Genomic DNA, 23,881 nt, shown 5'->3' on the forward strand with positions numbered 1-23,881 from the left:
TACGTTCACGCACATGGGAAAAGTCATTTGACTATTTGTGGTGACAGATTCAATGGACAGAGTCTGAGTATCTAGCTACTAAACTATTCATAATATTGAAGATCACGGATACTTTCTTTGTGTTGAAATTAGCTACTTCAATTAGTTCTAAGAAATTTTCTAGATAGAAACCGTGGGATCTTTATATACGTTGGATTACGTATGGTGATAGACTAGAGTGATAATACTGGGAGTCGAGCCGCAGTTGTATTGACCACTCTAGGTCACAGAACGAATGTTTACGAGTTGACAGTAACATTGTTCAGTTACAGTTTGGAATAACTGATTTTTTCCATAAATGCGAAGTAGGTTCGAGATAGTCTGTGATGAGATAAATTCCATGCACAGTACCCGATATAGAAACTTCGCACGTCCTCAAATTTGGAGTGAAGGCGTGTGGTGAGACTGACGTAGAAAGCCAGACAGGTAAGATGGCTACTTCAGTGGATGCAGCCCTGGAAGCGACGAGGATTTTGATGGATAAAGGGAAGTTACTTGGTTTGGAGGGATCTGAGTTGCGTGATTTTGTTCTGGAATGTGAGCGTGAGAATGGTGAGCGTGCGGAGCGTGCACGTGAACGTGCTGAACGTGCGGAAATTGCCGATGCTGAACGTAAACGCGCCGACGCTGAACGTGAACGTGAACGTGCCGACCGTGTTGAACGTGAAAGAGAAGAACGCGAGCAACAAACTCGACTCGAGGAGTTGAGGATTCAGGTCGAATTAGCTCGCGCAACAAACTCACGCGATCGCGGAGGCGATGAAGAAGAAGGAAATCAGAACAATAACAATCACAGAAATCATAGACCTCGCGATACCGATAACTACCAACCGAAGTTACCATTCCTCGAAGACAAAGACGATGTAGAAGCGTTTCTTCTGCAATTTGAACGTCATGCTGAAGCATCACACTGGGACCCTAACACTTGGTCTGTACGTTTGTCCGCACTGCTAAAAGGTAAAGCACGCACTGCTTACACCAAGATGAAAGTCGCTGATGCACGCGACTACGCATTGCTCAGAAAGACTTTGCTGGAAAGATTTCAGATTACCGCGGAAACATACAGACAAAGATTCAGAAACACACGGAAAGAAAACGCTGACTCGTACAAAGAGTTCATTACTCAGATTTCCTTGTTCCTCGATCGCTGGGTTGAAATGTCCAATATCGGAGAAAGTTTCGATGATTTCAAAGACCTCATACTGACGGAACAAGTGTATGAAAGCATGCCTACTGAACTCGTCACGTACGTGAAGGATAGAAAACCAAACAGCATTGATGACGTGATCGACACCGTAAATCTCTACGAAGAAAACCGACCCAAAGAAAGCCGTAGACATGGGAAGAAACCTGAAGAGAGAGGACACAAGGCAGCACACGGGACGAATTCCACAAACAAGGACAAGGACGAAGGAAATAAAAGCAGAACCAGCGTCAAATGTTTCAGATGTGGAAAATTGGGCCATTTCAAGAAGGATTGTCGCCAGCCTCCGAAAGATGAATCAGCCAGTGCCGCATTTCAAGACGAGAATGACGTCGAGGGGAATGCGACACATGATCAACTGTGCGACAAATGTGTTCACAAGAAATTCACCAAACTGTCCCAAATCGTAGTTGAAGGCCAGGTAGTCACTGCTTTCCGCGACATCGGCAGCACCTCTACGATTGTTGATTCCAAACTAGTACCAGCTAGCAAGATTACTACGCGCACAAAAGAAACGTCTTTGGCGAAGAAATCAGTGAAAGAGAAACTATCGGTCGCACACGTTTACATGGACACGCCGTACTTCGTGGGAGAAACCGAAGTTAGCGTCATGGAGAATCCTGTCCATCCTGTGTTGATTGGAAACTCGATGGGTGTAGGATCGGAGAAAATCGAGACACCTGTATATTCAGTCCGTGAGACCGTAATCCCTGAAACCACTGCAACAGCCGTTACCCGAGGACAAGAAAAACGTGAAGAGGAGGGGAATGCGTCAATTCCCAGTTTTCCTATGGAAGGAAAGATCTTCACCGTTGCTTATTTAAAGAGAGAACAGCAAGACGACAAAAGCCTTGAGAAATTACATGTGTTGGCACGAACGAATGAAACTTGAGGGCGAGTAAAGTTCATCTATGACAAGGACGTGTTATATCGCCAATACAGTGACAAGCAAGGAAAGGACCACCGACAAGTAGTAGTACCTCACAAGATGCGGGCAAAGGTATTGTCCACCAGACACGATACGGCGATGTCGGGCCATCTCGGACAGAAGAAATCAAGAGAACGGATTTGGCAAGATTTTTTTTGGCCGGGGATCGTGGGTGACATCAAACGCTACTGCAGTTCTTGTGACGTGTGCCAACGTACTATGCCAAAAGGACGGACGAGGAAGGTACCTCTGGGAAAGATGCCTCTGATTGAAACTCCGTTCAAGCGTGTAGCCGTTGACATAGTAGGACCAATCAAACCCATGTCTGAGACAAAGAAGCAGTATATCCTAGTGATGGTGGATTTCGCGACCAGATATCCTGAAGCTGTTGCTCTCAAAGACATAAAGGCAGAAACCGTGGCTGACGCGCTATGGACATTCTGGACAAGATTGGGACTTCCAGAAGAAGTATTGACCGACAACGGAGCGCAGTTCACCAGCGAGTTGATGACTCAAGTCAACCAATTTCTCGCAATCAAGGGATTGACAACTTCACCTTGGCATCCTCAATGCAATGGTGTTGTAGAACGTTTCAATGGAACTTTGAAAGCGATGCTCAAGAAGATGACTTTTGAACAACCGACCAAGTGGGACCAGTACTTGCCAGCACTACTGTTCGCATACCGAGAAGTTCCCCAAGATTCACTTGGATTTTCTCCTTTCGAACTTCTGTATGGGCGGACAGTGCGTGGACCAATGCAAGTATTGCGTCAACTGTGGACGGAAGAAGAAAGCAACGACGAGATACGCACGACGGCTGAACATGTTATTGATCTGCGAAATCGCATTGAAGAAACGTGCAAGATCGCCCGCGACCATCTCGCCAAGTCAGCAATACGACAAGCTCACTTCTACGACAAGAAGACGAAGAAGAGAGAACTCATTGTCGGCACCAGAGTTTTGCTTCTACTGCCAACGAAACACAACAAGCTAGAACTTGCATGGAAGGGACCATACGTGATCGAGGAGCAGATCAACTCATTTGATTACAAGATCAAAGTGGGTCGCCAAACTCGTGTCTATCACATCAACCTTTTGCGAGAGTACCATGAACGAGAAATGATCGCTGAACCAGAGAAACTTCCAGAAGAAGTGGTGGAACAGAGCGCGATAGTCGTCGAAGATCTGGAAGAACAAGATGACGAAATATTCGCCAACATGGGACCTGATCCCAGCATACTCATTCCGTCTACAAAACGTACCGAGAATGAGAAAGATGTACATGTAGCTGACACATTGACGGCAAGACAACAACGTGAAGTCAGAGACGCATGTACAGAATTCAGCGCATCGTTGACTGATGTACCAAAAGCTACGACTCTAGAAATCTGCAACATCAAGATGACTGATGATCGACCTGTGTACGTGAAACCACGACCCATACCTCATGAGTTAGTGGACGTGGTGGAACGTGAAGTGAAGGAGATGTTGGATTTGAAGGTTATCGAACCAGCCACTTCACCCTACAACGCTCCGATAGTGATCGTGAAGAAAGCACAGGGTAAAGCAGTGCGTTTCTGCAATGATTTCAGAGAAGCAAATAAAGTCATCGAGAACGACGCTGAACCAATCACAGATGTGGAACATCTATTCTCTGAACTCGCCGATGCACGATACTTCAGCAAGTTGGACTTGACCAAAGGATATTGGGCGATTCCCATCAAAGAGGAAGACCGAGACAAGACAGCGTTTACGACCTCATTAGGGCAAATGAGGTGGATCAACATGCCATTTGGATTGAAGACCGCGGGCAGCGTTTTCAACCGGATGATGCGGAAGCTCCTGGGTCCTCTCAATCGCAAAGACGTCTACCATTTCATGGATGACATCCTGATCGCGACTGCAACATGGGAACAACACATTGAAGCGATCAAGGCCGTCCTGAAAGCCCTGAAAGACGCCAACCTTGCAGCGAAACCCTCCAAGTGCTACTTCGGTTATGAACAACTGCAGTATCTGGGACATGAGATCGGAAGAGGGAAGAGATGGCCTGTCGACGACAAGGTCGACAAGATACAAAAGGCTCAACCTCCTACCACCAAGAAGGAACTGAGAGCTTTTTTTTAGGTCTGACCGGTTTTTATAGGATTTACGTCCCGGCGTATTCCTCGATCGCAGCACCACTGACAGACAAGACCAAAAAGCAAGAACCGGAAAAGGTCAAGTGGACTCCTGCCTGTCAGGTGGCGTTCGACACACTGAAAGCCAAGCTAGCTGAACAACCGATCATCCAGATGCCAGACCATACACTCCCATACATCCTCAGAACTGATGCTTCAGACAAAGGAATGGGAGCTGTTCTACTTCAAGACAAGGGAGAAGGTCTGCAGCCGATCGCGTATGCCAGCAAGAAGCTGTCAGTGACAGAACAGAAATATGCCACCGTAGAGAAAGAATGCTTAGCGACCGTCTGGGGAATCCAGAAATTTGAGCGTTATCTCTACGGAAGACATTTCATACTGGAGACGGACCATCAACCTCTTCAGTATCTACAGCGGATGAAACCAACCAATGCCAGACTGATGCGCTGGGCATTGCAACTTCAACCGTACGTCTTCACCGTGAAGATCATTCCCGGCAAAGACAATATTGGAGCAGACTACCTTAGCCGTGCTACCATGAACTGAGGGAGACCATGGCAATGGTCGTCACAACTCAGAGATACTACCTGATTGTGAAGGAAATTCTGATCATAGATCCACGGAAACAATTAGTAGAGTGTTATACACATATAGTATTAATGTAACTATTATGCATGTTCATAGATTATATAAAATCTTCCTTTCCAAGGGCGTGTGTTACGCATTATAGTAACATTGGATTTTATTTCCATGGGTGACACCCTTAAGTCATTTCCTTGCGAGACGGAACGCCGTGAAGAGAGATGACGTCAAAAGCGTGACGTCAAAAAGGAAGAATGACACAGAGGAAAACACGAGGTTGGAAATGGTTATGATAGATCTCTACGCCTACACCGTATGAAAGATTATTAGATTTGCAAATTCATACGATGATTCTATCAATAAAGACTTGAGATATTTGTCTTTTGTACTTCGCGTTAAAAGATGTATGGAAGAGTTGTTTTATTGAATTTGAGACACGTGCGAAGGCCTATATTCGTAGCGTAGAGTTTACTTTGAGTCCATTCACCAAGATCAGTTGATTCCTCGTTCCATTTTGGAGAACAATCAAGTGTTTTTTTCGGGAGTTATATTTCCTCACAAACCTGAATTATGCAGGTAAGAAACTGCTAAAGTAGGAAAAAGGGAAGTAATAATATCGTTCTTCATTTCAGAAGTAGAGCGGCACATTTTCATCCCTACGTTCATCTGTTTTGTGTGTTTCAAAGGCGAAGCAGTTGGACGAAATCCAAAATTCCATTGGTTGTAAGTAACGGTCAGAATGATTAGATAGATGTTAGGCTCATAAAGCTGATGATAACATGTTTTCACTTTGATCGACAGGTTTAGATGCTGGTTAGATGCTCGCGTAGATGCAAACTGGAGGTGAATCGGACGCCAACTGAGAGAGATGGAACCGTGATAAAGAACTGATATCACCGTTCACCCCATCGCCGAGATATCCAGGGCATCATCATCGTCATTCACTTCATCGTCGAAGACATCAAGGGCATCCTCAACATCGTTCGTCACATCATCAAGACATCAAGGACATCATCATCACCGTTGAACTCATCGTCAAGACATTAAACTTTAAAGACATCACCTTCATCACCGACGCCGTGTATAAACACTCCGAGAGCTTACAGTCGCTCATTTCGGCAAGATCAAACCTCTCACACCTGATCCTTGACCTGTAGTGCCGAGTACGTCGATGCATGAAGATGAGTAACCAAAATTAAAGCCGTTTTTCACTCATTGTAGTTGTGTTCGTCCAGTTGCTTCCAGTGTTTATTCTTTCTGTCGATACTTTTGAGTCTGTCTATCGTTCAATTAAGTTAAAAGGAACCACGCATATCACTAACTATAAAAGCGAACAGCCGCCAAATAATCATACCCTAGACAACATTAACAAAATTCGAGATTCAATCTTGAAAGAGCCGGACACGTGAAAATCCTCCCATCGGATTGTGACAAGGACCCGGCAGCTTTTGTTACCAAGGCCCTTACGTTAATGGCCAATGCGAAAGCCCAGCATGATCCCAAATTACTCCTGGACAGCTTGTTGAGCTTGGGCAGGACTGTCTGTGGTAAACCAGACTTCCATTTCAAGGCAACAGCCAGTCATAAGGCCCTATGTGCAATACTCTCGGGGGTTCCTCTGAGTGAAGGGGAAGAAATTAGCTTTACAAGTGACATCAATGGGGGGCCCAACTAATGCAAATCGTCCGTCTTTGGCTCACAAAAGGGCACCATCCGACTCAACACGATTGCCCAGGAAAAGTAGAAACCTGTCTTTATTACAGTGGAATGCGCTGAGCCTTAGCAGCCGGCTGCCATTGTTAGTAGATCATCTGAACAATTTTGAGACTGATATTGTTGCTCTACAGTCAGCCTCGGATAGGATAGGAAACCTCCCACGGTTGGAAGGTTACTACTACCCACCCGAGGTTGCCCTGGCTGATAATGGGAGAGTACATGTTGCCACATACATCCGAGCAGACCTCAAGTACAAGCTTATAGACCCACCAATGCAAGATATGGAAGGACTTGGTTCCATGTGTGCAGTGCAGATCTCCATGCGGGGAAGGAGGCCACTTAATCTAGTGAACGTCTACTATCCCAGGGGCTGCAAGGCACAGGGTTGTACCAATTGGCTCACTCAGCTCTCGTCAGATTCGGGGAGCTGGGTAGTGATGGGGGATTTCAACGCGCACCACCGGATGTGGGACGCTGACGCAGAAAGTAGCCCTGACACTCAGCTGGCTGAAGACATCAGCATCTCAGATTTGGTGCTACTTAATGATGGCACGGCCACCAGACAAGCCCAGCGACAAAGAGACAGATCATCTGCCATTGATCTTACCCTGGTTAGCCCCGAACTTGCCCTTACCATCGACTGGCAGGTCTACCCCAACACACTCGGATCTGACCACTATCTGATACACGCGACCATCCATGAAGCTGACCCTGATCCTGCTGAAGTTGATCGTACGCCAAAGTACATCTGTGCCAAAGCAGATTGGGAGAAGTTCAAGAAGACTCTGACGCATATATGTGGAGAGACTGAGTTCAAAGACAATGACATAGACCAGTACTATGGTAACATCAGACAGGCAATCCTCAGTGCAGCTGACCAAGCTATTCCAAAACGCGCTTCTGGGCCTCAAAAGAGAGAACAGGCACCTTCCCCCTGGTGGAATGAAGAATGCAGAGCTGCGGTGCAGCGCAAACGGCGTTTTACAAAAGCATATCAGAAGAATCAGTCAGCCTCCAATAAAACAGCCCTCGAAGAAGTTGAAAAGGAGTGTGCTGCGGTCAATGAACAGGCAAAAGCAGCCTACTGGACAAATTTCTGTTGTAAAAAGGTGCATAACCAAGGAGACGCGTCCCTTGTATGGACCAAGCTGCGAAAATTCAAAAGGAAAGTGTTCTTGCCTGAAAAACCTTTGCTGAACGGGAATGAGTACACACAAAGTAATCTTGAGAAGGCCGAGGTGCTGGCTGAGACATTTGCAAAAGTCAGTCAGGCAGCTCATATGCCACAGTCGCTCGCTGATTACCGTCGAAAGGAAGAAGATAAATTCGGGCGAGCAGCAGCAGACAACTCACTGCCGATAAACCAGGATCTGGGTATCAATGAGTTGAGGAAGGCAATCCAAGGAATCAAATCCGGAAATGTCGCAACCGGCTTAGACCCCATTTCATACAACATGATACGCCGGTTTCCTGAGCCCATGCTGGAAGTGCTGCTACAGTTTTACCAGCACTGTTGGGCGAGCTCAAAACTTCCCTCAGCCTGGAAAAACGCTCTGGTGATTGCTCTTCCCAAAGACGGTAAACCCCGGCACCTGCCGACAAGCTACCGCCCAATTTCACTCACACCTCACCTTGGCAAGGTATACGAAAGAATTGTAAAAAACAGACTAGAACACTTTCTTGAAAAGAACAACATTCTTCCCCTCTGCCAGGCAGGCTTCAGAAAGGGTCGAGCCTGCATGGAGCATGTGGTAAAACTTACAGCCCACATCAAGAAGGCTAAAGCACGAGGCAGAACAGTGCTGGCAACCTTCTTCGACATTAGAAGAGCATTTGACACGGTCTGGCATGGAAAGCTAATTCAGAAAATGTCCAACATGGGGATCTCAGGGCGCCTGCTGGAATTTGTCCAGGAATTCCTCACAGACAGGTCCATGGCTGTTAGAGTGGGGCAGTCCATCTCTCAAACACATGTCCTAGATATGGGGGTGCCTCAAGGAAGCATCATAGCCCCCATATTGTTCAGCATCATGGTCCACGATGCAGCAAACCTGAACCTCAAGGAGGCCTCGTTGTCTCTGTTTACCGATGACATGGCCCTCTGGGAAGCAGTCAACTGCAAGTCAGAAAGAACAATCAAAACAAAAATGGGGCGGTACCAAGAAAAAGTCGACCAAATCGCTGACTACATGCAGACGAATGGCTTTGAGCTATCTACCGAAAAAACCGTGTTCATGGCTTTCACAGGAGTGCAGCTTGTCAAAAGGACATGTTCCATCACCATAAATGGGGTGCAGCTGGTGCCAGCAGATAAAACCAAGTTCTTGGGAGTGACATTCACAAGCTCTCTCAGTTGGGGCCCACACATAGACTCACTTGTGAGAAAAGCTCAACGCTCTCTAAACCTGATAAAGGTTCTGAGCAGAGAGTCGTGGGCAGCCGGAAAACCATTGATCCATCTTGTCCGTGCCCTTGTTCGGTCGCGCCTCAGCTATGGCCAAGAGGCTTTCTTTGCAGCTCCTGACAGTCAGTGGGTAAAGCTTGAAAGAGTAGAAAGAGCCGCTCTCAAAGTGGCGCTGGGGGTCCCCAGATCGGCAGTCTCCACTCTACTTTACCAGGAAGTGGGATGGCTGCCACTGAAAGAGGAATGCCACCTCAGATGTGCACAGCTGGCTGTCAGAATACACTGTGTCCCAAACACGGCAGTGGAAGTATTTACTCCAGACATGGGAGATACCGACCACATGCAATACAAAGCTCTTGAATCCAAGACTCATACATACCAAAGAGTGCTCCCAATATACAACCATGTGAAGGGCATTTGGGAACAGAGTGGCCTGTCCAAGGAAAAGCTGGTCACAGGTGGTACTCTTCCTTACCCTCCATGGCTGCTTGAAGCCCCAAATCTGATCATAGACTATGGAGACGGCCTCAAAAAGGCAGGAGACCCATTGCTGCTAGCCACAGTTGCAAAAGAAAAGATCGATCAACGATTTAAAAGCCACCTACGGGTCTTCACAGATGGTTCGATCCTGAAGTCAGGGGAGGCTGGGTGTGCCTTGTCGATTCCTGGACTTGATATAACACGAAAATACAAGCTAAACAAGGGGATCAGCATCTTCTCTGCAGAGTTATTTGCTATCTACATGGCCTGCACACTGATAAACGATCTGCCAACCCCACCCCTGGGGGTGGTCATCCTTACGGACTCAAAATCCTCGTTGCAAGCACTTGCACATGGCACCAAGAACAGAGGAGAGATGCAAACTGAAATTCATTTCTTAGCCCACCAAATTATGACAAAAGGAACAGACTTTTCCCTCATGTGGCTGCCATCCCACACAGGAATCCGGGGAAATGAAATGGCGGACAGAGCAGCAAAAGCAGCGGCTATGTCAACCATGCCAGAGACAGACATTCGGCTCTCCTGCCAGGAAGCCAAACTGCTGCTAGCCAAGCTAAAAAGAGAGGAAAGAGAGCAGACACTGTCACAAACATGTGAAGAGAGAGGATGGATACACCTCCCCTACAATAGGAAAGGGCACCACCTCCCACTCCCCCAGAGACCCATGAGCCTGTTGCGTCGCTTGCGCACGGTCAGCAGCCGCATCTACTGGGACAAGGTAGTCTGTCAGTGTGGCAAGACTGGACACCTCACACACTTGTTTGAAGGTTGTGACACTCTCAAGGGAGAGATGTCTAGTCTCATCCGCTACAGAAGGGAGAATGCTCTCAGTCTGGGAGACTTTCTCCGCCCACACCCATCACTCGGAGAGAAACCGATGATGGTCTTGGTCACCAATTTGTTCACCTCAACTGTTGCGAGCTGGTTCTAGTGTGCTTGCAGCAGACCCAGCACAGCACAGATCCAATTCTGGAATCTTAAGCTAAATGTGTCCCAAGACACACATTTTGTAGTCCTGGCATCCTGAAAGGCAGAGGCCCCAACCTACAGGTTTGCTACCATACCAAAAACGCCTCCAGACACGGGAACTTGGGAGCAGAGGCAACAGCTCCGCTTGAACCTCAGAAACCAAATGTGCCTCCAGACACACAGATCCCTTAGACGGCCGAGGCTGTGGCCTCTAAGGTTCTCTTGTACCAAACCGCCTCCTGACTCTGCATCAGATTGCTTGCGCTGGCATCTGCTTACATAGACCCACATTAAGTCACCACCGAGTGGTAGACACAGACGACATTTGGTAGCACTGACTGACAGCTTCACGGTAATGCGTACCCATAGCGCGGCTCTGCATGGGTGGGAATGTTCTGAGCAAAACACTATGTGTTACTCCATACCCCCCGTCCTCCATGGAACTTCTTGACCCCAACAAATTGGGGGGGGGGGGAGTTTGCCCAGTCGGTAGAGGCGCTGGCTTTAAAACCGGTTGTTACTATCAGCGTGGGTTCAACCCCCAAGTTCGGCGCGGGATGTGCGTCCCAGAGTCAACTTTGTGCAGACTCTCCTCGGTGTCCGAACACCCCCGTGTGCACGCATGCGCACGATAAAGATCCCAGGGTCACAGCGAAAGCCTCAGGCCTTGGAAACACGAATACATGCATGCAAAAATATGAAGCCCGGGTGTCCGTTCGGCCAACAGCCAAAAACGTAACCATTTCAGCACTGACCCAAGACGACCCAACCCGGTCCCTAGCCCATTTCAGGTCTCCTCTAGCAGCCGGCAGCCAGCTGTCTACATCCCCCCCCCCCCCCCCCCCCATACAAAGCCGGGTTTTCCCGTGTAACATGCCCCTAATGGCTTTGCCGTGAGGGCGTAAAACTTTCATTTTCTCTCTTCTTCTCACTCATTAACGGGGGGCCCGGGTAGCTCAGGTGGTAGAGCACTGGACTTGTGATCGAAAGGTCGCTGGTTCGAATCCGGGCCGGGACGGACACAGGTCAACTTTATGTGCAGACCCAGAGACGGTATCCATCTCCCACCCCCGTGTCACCACAGTGGCACGTAAAAGACCTCGGTCATTCTGCCATAAGTGCAGATGGCTGATACCACCTAAACACGCATACACTTGTGTATCTCACCTAAAGTCGGGTTAAAACCCAGGAACATGCCCCTAATGGCTTTACCGTGAGGGCGTAAAACTTGAATTTCTCTCTCACTCATTAACGTCGTGTCAAAAAAACCTATTTTTGTAATCATGGCGTTCCGCCTAGACTCAGCTGCGTGCGTATCAAATTCGGAGGAAGAGGATATAATTGCTGGTGGTCCGGTTAGTGTAAATGTGTACGATGTTTGGAAAACCTTTTGTAATCAGTATTCATATTTTCTGTTTCCTGATTATACACCTGTGTTTGAATATGTTGTAATTGAGGTTAAAAACATAACGGAAAATTTCACGTACGACACTATAGTCGGGAAGCAGCACCGTAACGGTCGGCTGCGTTTGATGATGGATTTTACCAGGTTTTGAATTTGTTTCAAACTTGTCGTGTCACTACTATAACCGTAACAATCTGGTCTGTGTTTTCACTTAGTGAAAAATTAATTTCCAGCTTCCTGCAGAAATTGAAAGTGCGAAACGTGCGTCTTTCTGGAAAGCTGGATATTACATTTGTAAATCACAATCGAACAATTTTCCACGAAGGGGAAAGAAAGAACGACTTCATTGATATTCTGAAGCGGCCGCCGCTTTAAAGATTCTGTTATCCTTAAAACTTTTCACGTTTGCGACACGGAGTGGAAAGAACTGGCGGCGAGAGTGCTCCGATTGAGTATTACTACAACATCTCTCCGAACACAAAACATCCGGGCCCGGCTTGCCTGTCATGTTCTCGACTACTTTGTGAACAGTGGACTGCATACTGTTCCGTTTACACCCGTATTCGATGTCATCGCAGTAGCAGAAGTTACACTGATTGGCAATTCCAAACATGTTCTCATAGCACAAAGTATGAGCGGCATGTATCATGCTGAGGAAGACTTGTTCCGTCAGATTAACAAACTACTTGCTACGGTAGGCGAGTCGACTTGCGAAAACGTTAAAATATGTATCAACCAGTCTCCTTGTTTTCGCTGCAGTCGAGAACATGGTCAGCCGTTTTCGGGTCAGTTCGGGGTATCAGATAAGTCTAACACTTGTATGTGCCTCGTTGTATCAGATACGCAGACCGTCGTGCTTGGCAAAAGAATGTAGCCACAACTTCCCGCCTGACGAAGCGCATGTAAAAAACATGAAAGAATTAAAATCATTAAAGCAATACCGAGTTATGTTGGTCCCGTTCGATGAAGGTGAGTGTGAGGCATTAGGGAATGTTTTAGGGATACGGTATCGGTATCCACTAGAGCGTAGAGCCGAAGACCCGCTGTTCAAGAAGGAGTTTTACAAGTTGCTTCGATTACAGTTCTAATTCTTTGTCTCTCTGTCTGGGGCGGGGACGTAGCTCAGTTGGTAGCGCGCTGGCTTTGTAGCCAGTTGGTCGCTATCAGCGTGGGTTCGATCCCCACGTTCGGCGAGAGATTTATTTCTCGGAGTCAACTTTGTGCAGACTCTCTTCGGTGTCCGAACACCCCCGTGTGCACACATGCGCACGAAAAAGATCCCACGTTCACAGCGAAAGTCTCAGGGCTTGGAAAACACAAAGACACGCATGCATCATCTCTCGTCTCTGATTATCATGATCGTATTTCGATACTTTGACGAGACAAACCCAATGCTGGTGTGTCGAAGAAGACAGCCACAGCAGGCTTGTTCGAATCAAAGTATCACACCATATCTTCAGCGTATTACCAATACCTGTCCCGATATAGACCTGTTGGTCTAAGAGGACGTTAAACCCAAATAGTCGGTCAGTCTTTCTGTCTATGTCATTCTCTTTCTCTTTGTCTCTCTTCGTTTTAGATTTATTTTTATATTGATTTATATTTGTTCATACCATCAGTGTTTCTAAAAAAAACCTCGCTGTTTTCATAAAACTTTCAATTTTTGTTCAAAGTACGTGTATGCATAGGAAATTCCCTGACGTAAGAATTCGTGTAAAGCCTGTATTGTATACATAGTACTGTAAATTCTGGTTTTCTGCTTTTATATATATTTTGGGTGGGGTATATTTTTTTTATATGTTGTAGTCCAAGTAGAAAACTCCAGACCATGTGAGTAAAAAATACATGTATGTAACAAATGGGCGGTGCCTTTTTTTCGTCCATGTGGTTTTGATATGAAATAAAATATTTATAATTTTTTATGAATTGTTGAATGATTTTTGGATTTTTATTTTTTATCATCGTGATTCTGTGTCTCTGTCAGAAAGATGCCAAGTTCGACAAACGTTGTCGGAAAATCTTTCTCTGTTTAACAACGGTTACTTCCCGTTGTATGAGTGTGTGTATCTATAGACTCTCTTTCTCTCTCTTGTTTATTTAGTCGTTTGCGCCGTATATATGTTGTGGGTTTGGCGACCTGTAACACCACACACACACACACATACACACACACACACACACACACACACACACATATATATATATATACACACACACACACACACACACACTACACTACACTACACTACACACACACACTACACTACACTACACTACACACACACACTACACTACACTACACTACACACACACACACTACACTACACTACACACACACACACACACACACACACACACCACACTACACCACACTACACTACACTACACTACACTACACTACACTGCACTACACTACACTACACTACACTACACACACACCTACACACACACACACACACCACACTACACTACACTACACACACACTACACTACACTACACTACACACACACACACACACACACTACACTACACACACACACACACACACACACACACACACACACACACACACACCACGCATACATAGAAAGCAAAAGAACAGAGAGAGAGAAGCAGAAAGAGAATTCGATTTCCAGCATATGATTTCTTTCAACCGCGCACACACATACACACACATACACACACTACACAGAATCTGTGTAAAAAAAAAAAAAAAATGTGTATATTTCTTTAACTTTTTTTGGTGGGGGGTTTTCTTAGAAAAAGTCGTTTATTAAAATAAATAAAGTCTGTTGAAAGTAATTTATCAGCCTTGAACTAACACAAGTTGATTCACCACTTCGCTTAGTTTTTATTTAATAATTTATCCAACTGTATATAATATTTGTGATCCATTACTATACATACATGGAAGAATTTTAACAGAAATAGTTCCTTTTATGAACGTTGTGGGAAAAAGACTTTTTTTAAAAAGAAAATCAAACAAAAATATAAATGTTGGCTGTATAGTGAAAAATATGCGTGCGTTCATGTGTTTAAATGGGAGAGAGAGAAGATAGAGAAGGAGAGAGACTTGGCATTAAACATATACTTAGTTTTTGGAAATGTCTTTCTAAGATATCATATTCTTCACAATTCTACGGTTAATTACCTCTGTACGCACAGGTTTTTTTAAAACAACATTTTTAAATATTTTACAGACATTAAAGCTTTTGACTGACTAGGCCAAGTCCTCTAACCAGTGGCAAACCTTCAAATTCCGAAAGGTAAGCCCTTTGTTTTTCTTAGAAAGAAAGAGAGAATGAGAGAGAGAGAGAGAGAGAGAGAGAGAGAGAGAGAGAGAGAGAGAGAGAGAGAGAGAGAGGGGGGGGGGGGACATTGCCTTGGCAACTTAGTTTTTTGGAAATGACTTTGTAAGATATCACATTCTTCACAATTCTACCTCTCTACACGCAAGGTTTTTTTTTAACAACATTTTTTTTTTTTTTTTTACAGGCAGAAAAGCAACTTTCGACCCACGCAAGAATAAAGCCGAACTTGCAAAAGTCACAGTCAAGTCTTCACGTCTAGAAAAAAGGTAAGACCATAATTATTAATTAATGTGTGTGGTTGATGTACATTTTTAGCCCCGGTCCCACTATTATAAATATTTTGATTAACTACAACGACTTAATACAAACGCATCATTATAATTATGATTGTTTTCAAAAATCAGATCAGAGTCAACTTTAGTAGATTGATAGTGTTGTTGTTTTTGGTTTTTTTTTTCAAACTCTCAAAACGTTCTTGTTTACCATAATCAGAGACATAGATAGAAGAGATGCGAAGCGCTGTCTTCCCCCCCCCCCCCCCCCTCGCGTTATCTTCGCCTACGGCAGGGGCAAGTAATCCTCCCACTGACGCAAAGCTGGTAATTGTTTTTTTTAGTTTTTTTTAAAGAATTATAACTGGTTCATAAAAAATCATAGATAATAAAACATGCAAACTGTTAATTATTTTCACCCAAGAGAAACAAAAAAATCACAAGAAGAAGATTATTGTATTATTTGGTGATTAGAAGATGAATCGTAAAGTAAGCAATTCCACTCATTTCTTCTTAAAAAAAAACAACCTTTTATCCACACGCCAGTGTAAGTGCGAGAACCAAAAATTATACAAACAGATTAATGTATACACCAGTAAAGAGAGTAAGTGAACAACAACATAATACGGGATGATGGCTGACAATCGCGCGAGGTCACGAGGCTGACCGAGCACGGTACCCTAAGAGTTCACGCGAGCGGCCTCGTTTCGCATCTCTTCAATGTATATGTCTCTGCCATACTTTATCACAGTGGGACCGGGACTTGGACTCAGTTTTTTTTCCCCGTTTATTGTGTGGTGTGTATGTCTCAATTTCTCTATTGTCCGTGTCATTCTGTATTGTATAAATGTTATTACACCCCCGGTATAGGGGTGTGTATAGGATTCGGTCGATGTGTTTGTTTGTTTGTGTGTTTGTGTTCGCATATAGATCTCAAGAATGAACGGACCGATCGTCACCAAACTTGGTGAACAGGTTCTATACATTCCTGAGACGGTCCTTACAAAAATTGGGACCAGTCAAACACACGGTTAGGGAGTTATTGGTGGATTAAGATTCTACAAGCACTTATAGAGGGACATATTAATGGTCAAAGGGAAATAACCTTCTCAGTTGGTGGCAGTGAGAATGGTAAGGACGGGGGTGTTTTTCCTACCTCGGAGGAATTTCTTGTTTCTATCTAAAGACACATATACTCGTGCATCCACATAACAATCCCCTCCGTCTGTTTTATGTTACAGTTATTAAAAATCAGGAAAATTATTAAATCCCCGAACTTTTAATGTTTGATATGTTGTCCCATTTTACTCTAGAATTATACAATATCCTAAAATTAACATGTCACCTTTAGGTACATTTACTCACGAATATTATATGTTATTTGCGTGTTTGACCAAAATATGACATTTTACACAGATCGAGACAGTCATTGTTCTCCGAGACCGCGCTAGCGGTCGAGGTGAACAATGACTGTCGAGATCTGTGTAAAATGTCATATTTTGGTCAAACACGCAAATAACATTTATGTATCGATCGAATTCCTTTCAGGTACTGTGAATTTGTTGTTGTTTTGACGATTGAACGAGCACACACACACTGACATGCAATCAAACACATTTGCTTCATATTTGGGTGTTTCAGGTTGACCGAAACTTCCAAGGAACTACAAAACACACGTCATGTACTGACTTTGTTGTTGTTTTGACATTGAACAGCACACACACATGCAATCAAACACATGACGTGTGTTTTGTAGTTCCTTTAAAGTTTCGGTCAACCTGAAACGCCCAATTATTATACGTTAATTGGATCTGTGATCCAAACATGGCTTTTGGTCAATCGAGATGGAAGTTTATTCCACAAGCCCGTAGGGCGAGTGGAATAAACTGCCATCGAGATTGACCAAAAGGCATGTTTGGATCACAGATCCAATTAACATATATATCTCGACATTCACTGGTCTTAGGGTTTTTGTTTTCAAAGAAGAAAGAAACTTGCTTGAACACGGAGCAAAATCAACAAACCTAATCACTCGCATTCCACCTCAAGGTCTCGGCCAACCAAGACTATGGCATAGTCGTAGCAAAGCCGCCGAATGGTACCGTAAACCAAGAATAGTGACGTAAGAGAGTAGAATGTCGTCTTTTGATTTGGAACGTGACGTGTTTCAGAACTTCTTCTGGACAACTCGGATGGTCTTCTGCGTAGTGGTTGGTACGAGATTATTTTTCTTCTTCGACAGTTCATCCTCCGATACTGTTGCAAAACGTTTCACCTTTTTTTCACTTTCAAGTATGCGGACGACTGAACTTGACCGCTAAAAAGTAGTCCTTTCGGAATCATTACGCCGAGTCTGAACATGAGGTCTGAACATTGTTTTTAGGCAGGATCTAGGTGAAAGCGAGGCTGTTCTTATCTCTGTGTACAGTCGAGAGAGAGAGAAATACATGTCGAGACATAAAGTTTTGTAGGCATCTGACGTCACATGACTCAAAGAAGAGAAATCCAATCTCCAATCGATACATTGTGTGTTTTTTTCTCAAATGTTTAATAAAGTTATTAAGTTCTTCAAATGAACCTTTCGATGTTTTTCTTATTTACACCCCCCCCCCCCCCCCCATTATAACAAATTGTTGGTAAGATTGGTAGTATGCAGATTGTTACTGAGGTTGTTAAACGTAAGGATCATAGGAGCTAATACACCACTTATTTTGCATTCAAGTATTTTGACTGTAGTATTTGTGAAACGAAATTGTTTGTGTTAAAAATCAGTGTGCTTTTGTTTCGGGATGTATGAAGAGATTAATGTACTTATTTTTTATTATTATTCTCTTTATTTTATCGTTTCTTCCTGAACAATACGCCGCCCACTGTTGAAATACATATCCATCGCTTTTTTTTTTCACTTCACAAAAATGTCACTTTCTAAGTATCCACTGGAAATTCTGCTGTAAATAATACATTTTTCCCCTCTCTCTCTCTCTATGATACTCAGCAATCCACAACTTTAAAAACAAAGGAAGTCTATGTCGCGAAACGTTTATTTGCCAAGATAGTTTTTGGCTCACGTAAGTGTAGCCTATGCGATGGTAAACTTTGTCTGTCTGTGCGTGCGTGCGTGCGTATGTATGTGTGTATGTCTGTGGTAGAAACTTTAACATTTTTGGCTAAACACCGAAATACTCATTTCACGTGGTTAATTTTCAAGCACCATCTTCAAATTATTGAAGCAATGATCAACATTGTGTCGGCATGTGTGTAGTTAAAGCGTGTATCCAAAGAAAACGGGTGGTGGGGGGTTTTGAAGGGGTACAAGCAGTTGACTGGTTTGTGTCGTGTTTGGCATGTAGACGGCAGGTCAGGTGTCAAGATCAGGTCAGGGGTCGCGCGAAGGATTGTGGTCCAGTTCTCACCTCGCCGATTCGCCGGGGAAGACGATTTCATGTTGTTCGGTTTCTAAGCTCCAGAAAAGTAAATAAAGAAGATACCAAAGGGAGATTTCCTACAATTTGATCTGCACAGCGTGTTTCCAATGTCCACGCGAGGAAGAGCTGTCGACTGAAAGCGCGGCAGTCAGTGTCGATCTTGCAGCCGTATCCCGGTAAGTTCAGAGACAGATCTAGTGTCTCCCACTCTGATAACGTGTCACCTACTGTTAATCCGTTTTGTTTTAATTTCTTTTTATTTCAGCAGACACGGATGTCAAACACAGTGCTAGGCAGTCACCTCTAGTGAAATGAGTTGATCTAAAGTGCCTGTAATGTTTGGATGTCTTTGCTCGTGGTTCGATTTATGTGAATTTCAAGACTTGCAGTAGAGTCTCAAGTTAAGTTTACTCTGCCCGAAAAAAACTGTCCACCATTTACTTGAACATGCAGATATAAGGAAACGGAATGAATCTGTTCTCAAAGTGATCACGATTTTTTCCTCAGATTCAAAACATGCACTGTCATGGTTTTGTCTGTACAATTTAGTAAGTCTTAAGTACTTTGCAACAACTTCCTTGAACGTGAAAGACAGTTTTTGAATGCTAGATCTGTATCGCGTTTCATTCCAGACTCGATCCTCTCTTTGATTGTAGATCTACTGTTTGCTGTTTACGCACTAGGCCAAAAAAAAAAAAAAATAGGTGTGGTTACGGTAACATAGCAAAAAAAAATAGGGTAGGTAGGTAGGCAATCACTTTTTTTTTTTTTAACTTTTTTTTCTAATGTGTACAAATTAAACCTACTTGACAGGGAAATAAGTGTGCGACTCGGGCGCTTTCGCTTTCATTGCGTTTTTTGTACTCGGTTTTTTGTTTTTGTTTTTTTTGTTTTGACAAATGTAATAAAAAGTTATAGGATCGGCCCCTAAAATTAGGGTAGGTCGGGTTGCGAAATTTTTTTTCACACGTCAGTTGCGGGCTTTCAATCCCGAAGGCTATTTCCGAGTAGCTACGAACGTAAACGGAAGTTCCGATGTGTTCGGATGCTTATCGATTTGAGTTGTCGTTCGTGTCTCGCTGACCCAGTACACGGTAACGCTGGAATGAGTGCAATCCGAGCTACGAACTTTGCCGATTGCAATCTAGAAATGATCGTCACTGCTGCAGGGTCAATGTGTGAATTAATAGGATAGAGCGAAAAGAATGCACTCAGCACTCGCTCAATCCATGCTGAGGCTCATAAACTCCCAGCCTGCAGAACATCTCGCAGACAGCAGTCTTTCTTTCCTCGCACCATTGGCGAATGGAACGCCCTCCCACCACAGGCAGTATCCTCAGCCGCCTCGGACATTTTCCTCTCACTGATTGTCAATCATCGGTTTGGATCAACCAGCAGGTAAGTTATTGTTTTTAAAATCCAAGACATGACCATTGCAAACGTGGCCTTTGTAGAACTGAGCAAGATTCATCTGTTGTGTATGTCATGTGTGTGTTACTGAGTAACTGGGTGTGACTGCGAGTCACAGAGTGTGTGCTTGTTGTGTTCTTATTTTTTTTACTCAAGTTTAGAAAATGCTTGATCTTTAATCTGTATGCACAGAATCAAATGTTCCTGTATCAGTGTATGAACTATGGTTGTAAAAGAATAAACAAAACAGTTACCGAATTAGTGAGTGATTTGGCTCTGATAGTGAAGTTGAAATTGTACTTATTTCATTTTCAAGACATGTTAATAGTAATGTTAATATTGTTATGGTTTTTTTCAGGCCTCCCGAGAAACCAGAGGTGATGTGCATCATTCATACAGCTCCTGTCTTTCAGTTCCAACAGTTTACCTTTAAACATGGATACATGTACTGGAGAGGTATCAGGATGACTTGGCATGGTGCTTTACATTACAGACTACCCCTGAGGAGTAAGTTACACATTTATAAGGTATTGGTGATGGTAGTCTGTAGCTATAAACATGCATGTACTGATGTAGATCATTCAGCAGTCTTTTGTTCTTTGTAAATTGTATTACATTTACAAGTACTTTGTAGATGAAATTATTCATGGTATACATTTGAAGATGCAAAGTAATACTGTGCATGGTAATTCACTAATTGGTATGATGTACTTTGTATACATAATGACCAGTACAAATATCTTTATTTTCTCTCTCCTTCCCATCTTAAAGTTTGTTGCAACCCTATACTCATAAAGTGCATTATGCTGTTTGTATGAACATTGATTTGAACTATTGTGATGCAAGAAAGTAAAACATGAAATAGCTAGAATGAAAGATTTACTCATTACTGGAATTATTTTAAATACAGTCAGTCCTTTCCTTGGCTCACAATCACAGATCTGGCCAGTTTTTTTTATAGTTTTTTTAAATTTTTTACATGGAATAAGAGTTATATAATATAGTAAAACGTATCAACACCCTGACTGCCCCTGCGCAGTGTTAGAATTTTCTGAATGACTTCACATCACATTTCTCAACAAAACTGTAAGGTGTCAACGCTAAATAGGGAATGTGTGTGGGATGAGGGCTCATGCTGTCAATTAAAAAAATAGTAAATTTCCATCACATTCCAGAAAAACCGCTCACATCAGCAGCATAACAAGATATCATGTCGTTAGAAAGGTTCTTGTGAGGAAGTCTTTTTAATTTTAATGATGAAAGATTCTTTTTAATTTTAATGATGAAAGTATATAAATAAATGGTTTTCACAGGAAGGAATGATGGCACCTGTAATATTACAGAACAATGTTTACAGTTTAGTTAATAGTTGTCACTGTCAGTATCACCCACACCATTCTCCATCCCACTGATTGTGTGAAGAACAAGTACATGTATTACTTCCTACCTACCTTCCGGCACCCCCACCACACACCCTCTTCTCAATACCAAAAACATATCCCCATCAGCGCACAGTCTGAATGTGCTCAGTAATACATTTTCTTTATTTTCCAGGAAGTGAGGTGCCGAGATATGACATGCAGGCAGCTTGCAGAGTGGTGCCTGGCTTTGCTGAGGATGATGATCAGATTCAATCCATTCTGTGCTGACAGAGCTACCAGAACTGACCCACACTGCTGGCATGACCTTTACAGCTGCATTCAACACTTTACTTTTACGCTGGTAACTTTACGGTTGCTCTCTCTCGATTGAGCATTTTTATTTTAACTAAGGGGAAAAAGTAAATGCCTCTGCAGAGATTCGAACCTAGGTATAGGACCTTGAGATTTTCAGGCCCATGTCCTAACCACTAGTTTTTTTTATTGTAAGATGGATATATGTCTAGTGGATGCAGCTACATGTACAAATGTGCCAAATTAGAACTTGCATTCTCAGCCTATAGTTTTCTTGGGCCATTCATGCGAGTACTAAATATTGTGAATGCATTGGTATTCCTAGACTATCACACATGTGAGACTGCCTTTTCTTACTTTTGTGAAATGTGTGAACTCACTTTGTTTACCTCTTTGTGTTAATAAATGCAGTTTATCAGTTACCTCTGTTGGTTTCTTCTGCAAGTATGTCAAATGGCCCACACACACCCTCATGCGCACACACACACAGACACGCACAAAATCAGATCTCAAGTGTAAGTATTCTTTTTGCAGTTTTATTTTAATGCCCATAATCAGTCAAACAAATAATTATATCATCACACTTGCACCTAAGCAGTCCTGCATACATGTGTAATGTGTAAATGTTTCAGGTCACCATCTGTCCTGGCTTGAACATGCAATAAGAACACCTCTACACAAACACACGTACAGTCAACTGGCTAGCTGCTTCCCTGTAAGGCATATTTGTCTATGAATTAATCGATTTTCCGCAGACAGCAGCCAGGTAGTGGATCTTTAGTATATGTCCAAGCAGACGGTTGATCTTATTACAACACATCAAGGAAATATTTAAAAAAAACTGATTCCAAAATCTAACCTTCCAAAGTTCATAATCAATAAAGAAGAATGGTATGTTACTGGAACCCTTTATTTATGACTTAAGGCAATGTGCGGCAGTAAAATTACCAAACTTAAAGGTACTGAACTTGTCAAATCCAGGTGCACGGATCCCCTGGGGCTTTTAGTCATACCTCAGGCAGCTATCCGTTAGAAGAACTACCAAGTTTCATTGACTTGCACCCAAAGAGTCAAGAACTGCGATTTTTTTACGAATTAATTTCGGACTCTGTCCCGGCTGGTCTTGACCTATTTTTGGATCTAAATTTAGATCAGGTAGATCACCACATCATGCACAAAAAGACACGTCACTGCAAACTATGTCAGACATCATCATGAGTTTGTGTAAAACAAAATGGAGGCCGGAATCACTCATTTGAATCGAACTCAGACCAAACACCACATAATAACTAGGTTAATTTATGCACTCGCGTGAACAAGAAACTGTCGAGCTTCACAGATGTCGTCGTTGGGTAGTTTTGGGTTTGTTTTACTACCATAGGAGGATTTTTGAACTGTAAATGCACTCAGCTGCAACAAAAACGCAAAACTAAGGCTGTGAGCTGCATTGTGCCTTTAAACTTGAAGAATAGTCAAGGAATAACTTGGTTTTCTGGTTAATTCTTGAAGTGACTTATTAAAATGAATGAAAACATTGTGGATGGATATAGACTGCTGTTGCTATGGAATCTAGCATTAACAGCGCCATATGGGATTTCTAGAAAACAGTTTTACAGCAACATCATACATCAGAAATTCATAATATTTAAGGATACACATGTATTATATCTACAATCATAAAGAACGTGTTTTTTGTTAAAAACTACAGTTGAATTTAAATTAATTATTGTAATGAATATGCAGTAAGAAATTCGTTCATCCTCATGACAAAAGATATCAAAATTCAACTGTAGTCTGTTGTCAAAAATCGTTCTATATGATTGTAGATTGATACATGTGTATCTTTGTGCCAAATATTAGGAATTTCTGATGTATGATGTCGCTGTTAAACAGTTTCCTA

The 23,881-nt window shown here is 43.2% G+C and overlaps 1 protein-coding gene and 1 long non-coding RNA gene across 2 annotated transcripts in view; one reads left to right on the plus strand and one right to left on the minus strand.

Moving 5' to 3' along the window:
* Positions 1–23,881, minus strand: part of LOC138972712 (uncharacterized) — a 320,338-nt gene that overhangs the window by 186,358 nt on the left and 110,099 nt on the right. The window lies entirely within an intron of this gene.
* LOC138972709 (uncharacterized) lies at positions 19,579–22,403 on the plus strand. Its single transcript, XR_011457725.1, has 3 exons — positions 19,579–20,296; positions 20,667–20,815; positions 21,863–22,403. It is a non-coding gene; the product is annotated as an uncharacterized lncRNA (long non-coding RNA).

Source organism: Littorina saxatilis, linkage group LG8 (assembly GCF_037325665.1).
Source record: "Littorina saxatilis isolate snail1 linkage group LG8, US_GU_Lsax_2.0, whole genome shotgun sequence".
NCBI lineage: Eukaryota > Metazoa > Mollusca > Gastropoda > Littorinimorpha > Littorinidae > Littorina > Littorina saxatilis.